The 9,964-nt window shown below is 38.1% G+C and overlaps 1 protein-coding gene across 2 annotated transcripts in view; it reads right to left on the minus strand.

The window, feature by feature from the left end:
• Positions 1–3,749, minus strand: part of BRINP1 (BMP/retinoic acid inducible neural specific 1) — a 345,404-nt gene extending 341,655 nt beyond the window's left edge. Inside the window, exon 1 of one of the 2 annotated variants that reach the window (XM_077468203.1) lies at positions 3,426–3,749. The gene's annotated coding sequence lies outside the window, so the exon portion shown is untranslated. Of the gene's footprint in view, positions 1–3,254; positions 3,377–3,425 lie in introns of those variants that run through there. The other variant, XM_077468212.1, reaches the window with a different exon arrangement.
• Positions 3,750–9,964: the final 6,215 nt, after the last annotated feature.

The raw sequence follows: 9,964 nt of genomic DNA on the forward strand, positions 1-9,964 counted from the left end.
ATCCATTAGCTGCCCACCTTAAGGTAGCCTCAGCATGCCATATAGGTGATCTATAGGTAAAATCCCCCTATATGGTGAAGGAGCAGAGATCTGTGATCAATCATCATGCATAATCAATGCCTACTCCAATATACCGAAGGTGCAGAGAGCTGTGATCATGGTTCATCATCACATTCAGTGTGCAACCAATCCACATGTATTAGTTGTCCTTACAGTAGCCATGGCTTGCCCTATAGGTGATATATATCGGCAATATTGTCCTATATAGTGAAGGAGCAGAGATCTGTGGTCGTCAGGCGTAATCACTGTCAACCAGAGCTTTACAACCAGTCCCCATCCATAAGCTTCCCACCTTAAGCTAGCCTCAACATGCCATATAGCTGATATATAGGTAAACCCCCCTATATAGGAACAAGCATAGACAATATTGTCCCATATAGTGAAGGAGCAGAGACCTGTGGTCCCCAATGCATAATCAGTGTCAACCAGAGCTTTGCAGCAAGTCCACATCCAAGAGCTGCCCCACTTAAGGTAGCTCCAGCTTGCCATATAGGTGACATATAGGTAAAATCCCCCTATATAGGAATGAGCATAGACAATATTGTCCTATATAGTGAAGGAGCAGAGATATGTGGTCTTCATGAATAATTAGTGTCAACCAGAGATTTGTAACCAGCCCCCATCCAAAAGCTGCCCACCTTAAGCTAGCCTTAACATGCCATATAGGTGATATATAGGTAAATTCCCCTATATAGGAAGGAGCATAGACAAATATTGTCCTATATGGTGAAGGAGCAGAGATCTGTGGTCCCCAGGCATAATCAGTATCAACCAGAGCTTTACAACCAGTCCCCATCCATGAGCTGCCCCACTTAAGGTAGCTCCAGCTTGCCATATAGGCGACACATAGGTAAATCCCCCTATATAGGAAGGAGCATAGACAATATTGTCCTATATACTGAAGGAGCAGGGATCTGTGGTCCCCAGGCATAATCAGTGTCAACCAGAGCTTTGCAGCAATTCCACATCCATGAGCTGCCCCACTTAAGGTAGCTCCAGCTTGCCATATAGGTGATATATTGGTAAATCCCCCTATATAGTGAAGGAGCATAGACAATATTGTCCTATATAGTGAAGGAGAAGAGGTTGGTGGTCTCCATGCATAATCAGTGTCAACCAGAGCTTTACATCCAGTCCCCATCCAAAAGCTGCCCACCTTAAGCTAGCCTCAACATGCTATATAGGTGATAGTTACATAGTTACACCGTTACATGCCATATAGGTGATATATAGGTAAATCCTGCTATATAGTGAATGAACATAGACAATATTGTCATATATAGTGAAGGAGCAGAGATCTGTGTTCTCCATGCATAGTCAGTGTCAACCTGAGCTTTGCAGCCAGTCCACATCCATGAGCTGCCCCACTTAAGGTAGCCCCAGCTTGCCATAGAGGGGACATATAGGTAAAATCCCCCTATGTAGTGGAAGAACATAGACAATGTTGTCCTATATTGTGAAGGAGAAGAGATATGTGGTCTCAATGCATATCCAGTCTCAACCAGAGCTTTGCAACCAGTCCCCATCCATGAGCTGCCCCACTTAAAGTAACCCCAGTTTTCCATATGGGTGACCTATAGGTAAACCTACTACGAAGGTGCAGAGATCTGTGATCATGGTTCATCATCACACTCAATGCCAACTAGAGCTTCGCAACCAGCCCACATCTGCCCCAGAAGCCTCAACTTGCCATGCAGGCAAAATATTCCCCCCAATAACCGAATGAGATCTGTGACCATCACATCCAACGTGCTAAGGTTTTAGCTGGTGCTGAAGTTTTTTTTTTTTTCTGTAGAACTCAGAGGTCACGTCCTATATTGCTTGGTGGAAAATTGTGGGCCCATCTGGGAAAAAAAATAGCATGGTCTTACAAAGAATTTTTTTTTACAAATAAAACAAAATAAAAAAGCATGGTCCTACAAGGAAAAAAAGATAGCATGGACCTACCAAAAAAATAAGGATGGTTCTACAAGGAAGAAAAACGGCATTGTCCTATAAAAAAAAAAAAAAAATGTGGCATGATTCTACAAAAAAAAGAAAAGAAAACATGGTCCTACAAGGAAAATATGAAATAAAAATTGCATGGTCCTACAAAAAAAAAAGCATGGTCCTACAAGGAAAATAAAATGGCATGATCAAAAAAAGGCATGGTCCTACAAAAAAAAAAAAAAAACATGGCATGGTTCTACAAAGAAAAAAAAAGAAAAAAGAAAAAAAAGCATGGTCCTACAAGGAAAAAAAAAAAGCATGGTCAAAAAAAAAAAAAAAGACATGGTCCTACAAAAAAAATGTGATGGCTCTACAAAAAAAAATATGGCATGGTTCTACAAAAAAAAAAAAATCTCTGAGTGCTGTTGGGAAGCACATTTCTCCTGTCTGATCTGCAGGAGCCAGTGTTGCAGAACCACAGACAGCTCCGCGTCGGTGAAAGCACAATATAAAACACACACTCCCTTTGCTGGTGCGCTTTGACAGATGCTTTCCGAACACACAACAGCAGAGGCACCGAACCCCCTCATCTTCACCCCCCCCCCCCCCCAACACCACCACCACCCCCATCTCTGCATGCAATGTCGGTGTAGACCTGGGGCACGTACGGGCCGGTGCCCACCTTCCCAATTCCCAAGGCTTTTACCGCAAGGGATAAGCAATCTTAATTTTGCAGAGCACATGTGACTCTCGATTTTGTTTTTTTAAATCTCATTGGGCTCAGCCGAAAAAAACAACTGACTTTTATTATTATTTTTTAATGAGGATCCTTAACTTGGCTTGGTGACTTGACAACAACGAAAAATAAAAAAATAAAATAAAAAATAACTGACTTTCATTATTATTATTTTATATATATATATATATATATATATATTTAATGAGGATCCTTCCCGTGGTGCGTCGGCTTTGGCGAATCGAAGCCTCATGCCTCCTTCAGATGAGTACACGTGTTGTCACCCCGCATCTCCCATCGTTACGTGCGCTGCATCCAATCAGGCAGTTGTTGTGTGTGAAAATAACATGGAAAGTGTGCGGCCGACGCGGCTCGGGTCTTGATCGCGCCAACCAACCCCCCCACCAAAAAAAAAAAAGTGCCCCGACCCTACAACCGCCCGGTGTGGTTGACCTTTTTTTTTTATTATTTTTATTTTCTGTTGGGGCGAACGCAGGTAGATTAACAAGCTTTTTTTTTTTTTTTTTACCTGTAGGTGTCGGTGTTGTGGACGTGAGCTTCGCTGGATCTGGTCGCTCTGCATTGAGTGTTGTGCATACAGATGCATGCACGCCGTGTTTTTTTTTTTTTTCTTTTTTTTTGTGCATGTCTGCAAAAAAAAAAAAAAGGGAGACGGGAAATAAAGTGCAGCGTTACTTGCCTGCTGTCGGTACGCCTCTCTGGCAGAGAACAGACCCACTTATTATCCGAGGCGGGCACCTCCGGGGGATGCTAACATCATTCGGATGCTGGTGGTGCTGATGCTGCCTGTGTAGTCTTGGATTGTCGGCAGTCCTTGTCATGCTCAGACAGAAGAACAATATTCCGTCCTAGAGATCCCAAGCATTACATGGAGAAAGCAGGATAGGGGGGGGAAAAAAGAAAAGAAAGGCAGTGCTTATTGAACGTGCTGGCTATTTTCCTCCTTGTACTTATGCAGACAAGACGATGACTGGAGCAAGGGGAAGAGGGAAAAAAGAGAGAGAGAGAGAGAGAGAGAGAGAGGCTGTGTAGGGGGATGGGAGATGGGGATGTAATGAATGAGCAAAGAGCTGGGAGGAGCTGGCTTGCATGCATCTGATCCTCCGCATATATCCTATGAGAGGCACAGAGCAGCAGGCAGAGCTGAGGTTGGGACAGGAAGAAGAAAAAGGCAAAAATAAAAAACTGGAGCCCATGCTGCTTCCCCCAAAATATTCCAGAGGAGACGGGAACAATGGAGGTGCATTGGACGCGCTGCGGCAAAATGTAGACAGAGCAAGAAATGTGGTGTATTTTTCTTATTTTTAATGTTTTTATATTATTATTTTTACATTTTTGATCTAATTAAACTAATAATATTTTCTCATTTTTAATTTGTTTTTGTTATATTAATGGTATTTTTAATGTATTTATTTGTTGTTTTATTATATTGATAACATTTTTCCTTATTTTTATTTTTTTATATTTATAGCATTTTTTTATTTTCTTTTTTTAATAATATTTTTTTCAGATTTTCATATTAATATTTTTTTCATTTTTCATTTTAATACATTAATTTTTTTTCAAATTTTTAGTTTTTTTATTATTTTTAATTTTATGATATTATTATTTTTTCATTTTATTATATTATTATTTTTTCATTTTATTACATACATTTTTTATATTAATAGGATTGTTTTCATTTTTATTTTTATTTAAAATATAATATTTTCTCATTTGTAATTGTTTTTTGTTATATTAATGGTATTTTTAATGTATTCATTTGTTGTTTTATTATATTAATACAATTTTTCCTTATTTTTAATAGTTTATTTTTATGTTTATAGCATTTTTTTCATTTTTATTTTTTTAATAATATTTTTTTCAGATTTTTATATTAGAATTTTTTTAATTTTTCATTTGAATACATTAACTATTTTGTTCTCAAATTTTTAGTTTTTTTTTATATTTTTTTATTATTTTTCATTTTATTATATTATTATTTTTTAATTTTTCATTTTATTATATTATATTTCTTTGATTTCATTATTTTTTTATATTAATAGGGTTGTTTTCATTTTTATTTTTATTTAAAATAATATTATTTTCATTTTTTTATATTAATATTTTTAAAATTTTATTACATTAACACATTTTTTCTATTTGTTTAGTTTTTTTATATTATTTAATTATTTTTCATTTTATTATATTATTATTTTTTCATTTTATTATATACATTTTTTTATATTAATAGGTTTGTTTTCATTTTTATTTAAAATAATATTATTTTCATTTTTTATATTAATATTTTTTCATTTTATTACATTAACTAAAAAAAATTCAACTTTTTATTTTTTTATTGTTTTTAATTATTTTTCATTTTATTATATTAATGTTTTTATATTAAAAGGATTGTTTTCATTTTTATTTTTATTTAAAATAATATTATTTTCATGCTTTTTATATTAATATTTTTTTCATTTCTCATTTTATTACATTAACTCAAATTTTTTCGAATTTTTAGTTTTTTTTATATTTTTTTATTATTTTTCGTTTTATTATATTATTATTTTTTTCATTTTATTATATTAATGTTTTTATATTAAAAGGATTGTTTTCATTTTTATTTTTATTTAAAATAATATTATTTTCATGTTTTTATAGTAATATTTTTTTCATTTTTCATTTTATTACATTAACAACATTTTTTTTTCATTTTTTGTTTTTTAATATTATTTCTTTTATTATTTTTAATTTTATTATATTATTATTTTTTTGATTTGATTATATTAACAATATTTTTTCTCATTTTTAATTGTTTTTGTATTTTATAGTAATAGGATTTTTTTTCCATTTTTATTTAAAATAATATTATTTTCATGTTTTTTATATTAATATTTTTTTCTTTTTATTACATTTCATCATTTTATCCATTTTTTTTTATTAATTTTCATTTTATTATATTATTATTATTTTTACATTTTTCATTTTATTATATTATTATTTTTTCATTTTATTATATTAAAAAAAAATTCAAATTTTTAATTTTTTTGTTTTTTATATTAATATGATTTTTTTTTGTTTTTTATTTTAAATAATATTATTTTCATTTTTTTATATTAATATTTTTTTCATTTTTCATTTTAATACATTAACAACATTTTTTCAAATGTTTCTTTTTTATTAAAAAAAATTATTCATTTTTAAATGGATTATATTAATAACATTTTATCTAATTTTGAATAATTTTTTATATTGATAGCATTTTTTTTTTCATTTTTATCATCATTTTAATAATATTATATTATATTAATATTTTTCCTTTTTTTTAATTTTTTTTTACATTAATCACATATTTTCTCACTTTTAATTGTTTTCTATTATTATTTGTTTTCACTGTTCATTTTTTTTTTCCATTTTTAACTGTTTTTGTTTTTTAGATTAATAGTCATTTTTTTTCATGCCCCCTTGGCATTAGCCACTTACAGCTCCTGCATACAGCAGAGCTCAGACTGGGGGCAGGAGGGAGAAACAGCACAGGAACTTAAACATTTGCGCAAGGATCATGCTGATAGGAGGAGAGAGCAGAGTGACATAGACATGAGCTCATCACTGTGCTACTTCTTTTCTCACTGTTAAGATACTGGTTGGGGGCTGGTCCTGGATGACTCGGGCTCAGAGAAAGTAGGTTGAATCAGTTCATGTGATGTGTGAGGAGCATGCTGATAGGAGGAGAGACCAGAGAGACAGAGAGATGAGCTCATTGCTGTGCTGCTCCTCTTTTCACTATTCAGTTATAGGTTGGTTTGGGGGGACTTGATCTCAGAAGACATTGGTGGAATCAGTTCATGTGATGTGTGATGAGCATGCTGATATGAGGAGAGAGTAGAGTGACGGAGAGAGATGAGCTCATCAACGTGCTACTTCTCAGTTCACTGTTCATATATAGGTTGGGGGTTGGTCCGGGATGACTCGGGCTCAGAAGAAGTAGTTTGAATCGGTTCATGTGATGCACAAGAAGCAGGCTGGTAGGAGGAGAGAGTAAAGTGACAGAGAGAGATGAGCTCATCACTGTGCTACTTTCCTTTTACTGTTCAGATATAGGTTGGGGGCTGGTCCGGGATGACTCAGCCTCAGAAGAAGTAGTTTGAATCAGGTCATGTGATGTGCAAAAAGCATGCTGATAGGAGGAGAGAGCAAAGTGACAGAGAGAGATGAGCTCATCACTGTGCTACTTCTCTTTTCACTGTTCAGATATAGGTTGGGGGCTGGTCCTGGATGACTCGGGCTCAGAAGAAGTAGGTGGAATCAGTTCAAGTGATTTGCAAGAAGCATGCTGATAGGAGGAGAGAGAAGATTGAAAGAGAGAGATAAGCTCATCATTGTGCTGCTTCTCCTTTCACTGTTCAGATATCGGTTGGGGGCTGGTCTGGGATGATAGAAGGAGAGAGCAGAGTGATGGAGAGAGATGAGCTCATCACTTTGCTACTTCTCTTTTCACTGTTCATTTATAGATTGGGGGTTGGTCCAGGATGACTCAGGCTCAGAAGACGTGGTTTGAATCAGTTCATGTGATGCACAAGAAGCATGCTGATAGGAGGAGAGAGCAGAGTGATGGAGAGAGATGAGCTCATGGCTGTGCTACTTCTCTGTTCACTGTTCAGATACAAATTGGGGGCTGGTCCGGGGTGACTCGGGCTCATAAGAAGTAGTTTGAATCGGTTCATGTGATTTGCAAAAAGCTTGCTGATAGGAGGACAGAGCAGAGTGACCGAGAGAGATGAGCTCATTGCTGTGCTGCTTCTCCTTTCACTGTTCAGATATAGGTTGGGGGCTGGTCCGGGATGACTCAGGCTCAGAAGAAGTTGTTTAAATAAGTTAATGTGGCGTGAAAGGAGCACACTGATAGGAGGAGAGAGCAGAGTGACATAGACATGAGCTCATCACTGTGCTACTTCTCTTTTCACTGTTCAGATACTGGTTGGGGGCTGGTCCTGGATGACTCAGGCTCAGAGAAAGTAGGTTGAATCAGTTCATGTGATGTGTGAGGAGCATGCTGATAGGAGGAGAGAGCAAAGTGATGGAGACATGAGCTCCTCACTGTGCTACTTCTCCTTTCACTGTTCAGATATAAGCTGGGGGCTGGTCCGGGATGACTCAGGGTTGGGGGCTGGTCCAGGATGACTTGGGCTCAGAGAAAGTAGGTTGAATCAGATCATGTGACATCCAAGGAGCACCCTGACAGGAGGAGAGAGCAGAGACAAGATCTCATCCCTCCTTTGACTATCCAGCCGCAGTCTGGGGGTGGGTCCAGCAACGGGCTCAGAGAAAGTGGGTTGAATGATTCCGATGCCCATCAGGCTTGAGGACATCTGGGGGGCAGAAAATAAAAATACAGCGGGTGCGACCTCCGAGCGTTGGCTGAAGTCCCGCTTCAATAATGATGGAATAATCCCTACGCTATGGGAGTTCAGACCACTCGGTCGTAGGCTGGAGGCGGGACCAGGGTGACCTGGGCTCAGAGTAATCTTGGCTGAGTGACGGTGGTCATCAGACTGAGGACATCTAGTTGGTTTCACGTTGTTTGCTTCCAGTGAGACCTCTGGAGTAGTTTTCACTTTCTACCACTAGATGTCCCCCACCTATCCTTACATTTCTTAATTGGGGTCCTGTTCATAAAAAAAGTACTTCACTTTTTTTTCCTGTCTCTTAGGAGACGTGGCACCGGAGTGTCCTCTGCCGTGGGTTCTGAGCGCTATTTTGGGGGAGCCTGTGCCTGGTTGGACGCTGAAATTTGAGCGCCTCTCTCAGACACGGTGCGGTTTTGTGAAGGGTTGGGGGGTAGTATGGGAGCACAGATGATTATCATTCGTTTACACCACTGATTAATAATGACATTTCACCGGGAACCCAATTTTACGGCATGACATGTTGGGTATCTATTTACTCAGCACAACCTCGTGTTTTATCGTTAACCAAAAACTGGGTAATATATTGCATCCTATGCCCTACAAGTAACTTTAGCTTTTTTAATATTCTTTACTGAAATTTTGTGCTTGATAAACCATTGCAAAAATATCATGTGGCATAAAAAATATATAAGAGGGCTGGACGACCTCAGCTAAGGGGGCCTCACCAGTCCTCAGGAAGGATGCGCTGGAACTGGAGGGAGTCCAGAGAAGGGAAATAACACTGAAAAGGGGGCTTGGGGACCTCTGTTATGGGGGGGGGGGGGCTGGAGGACCTCAGTTATGGAGGCTGAAGGACCTCAGTTACAGTATGGGGATGGAGGACCTCAGTTATGGGGGATTGAGCATCTCAGTTATGGAACCTGCAGGACCTCAGTTACAGTAAAGCTTCATAGTTAGTAAGGTTGAATAAAGACACCAGTCCATCCTGAGTGAGTGTCTACAGTTGTCCCTATCCCTGTACATTGCACACTCACATGGGTCCCTACCCTCATGGAGCCCACAATTCTAGGTCCCCATTCATATACTAGGGCCAATTTTGGACAGAAGCCAATTAACCTACTTGCATGTCTTTGGATTGTGGGAGGAAACCGGAGTACCCAGAGGAAACCCATGCAGGCACAGGGAGAACATGCAAACTCCAGGCAGGTAGTGTCATGGTTGGGATTTGAACCAGTGACACTTCTTACTGCTAGGCGAGAGTGCTAACCACTACACCACTGTCCCCCAGCATGGGGGTTGGAGGACCTACATTTTTGGGGATGGAGGACCTTAGTTATGGAGACTGAAGAACCTCAGTTATGGAGGCTGGAGGACCTCAGTTATAGAGGCTGAAGGACCTTAGATATGGAGGCTGAAGGACCTCAGTTATGGGGGATGGAGAACCTCAGTTATGGGGGATGAAGGATCTCAGTTATGGAGCCTGGAGGACATCAGTTATGGAGGCTGAAGGACCTTAGGTTATGGGGGCTGAAGGACTTCAGTTATGGAGGCCGAAGGACCTCAGTTATGGAGGCTGAAGGACCTCAATTGCAAGGAATGACTACAAACATTAAACGTATTCTTCCTGGAGAAGACGCTTGAGAGGAGATATGATAGCGATACACAAATACCTCAATGGTGATTCCAACATAGGGAATAAACAATTCAGTCTCAAGTCTCCTAAGAAGACACGCGGCCACTCAATGAAGTTGGACGAGGAGCGATCTAACCTTCGACTGCGTAAGGGGTTCTTTACTGTCAGAACGGTAAGGATGTGGCACTCCATTCC

The sequence above is a fragment of the Lithobates pipiens genome, unplaced genomic scaffold, assembly GCF_037356315.1.
Source record: "Lithobates pipiens isolate NorthernLeopardFrog02 unplaced genomic scaffold, aLitPip1_a1.2 Scaffold_1, whole genome shotgun sequence".
Lineage (NCBI taxonomy): Eukaryota > Metazoa > Chordata > Amphibia > Anura > Ranidae > Lithobates > Lithobates pipiens.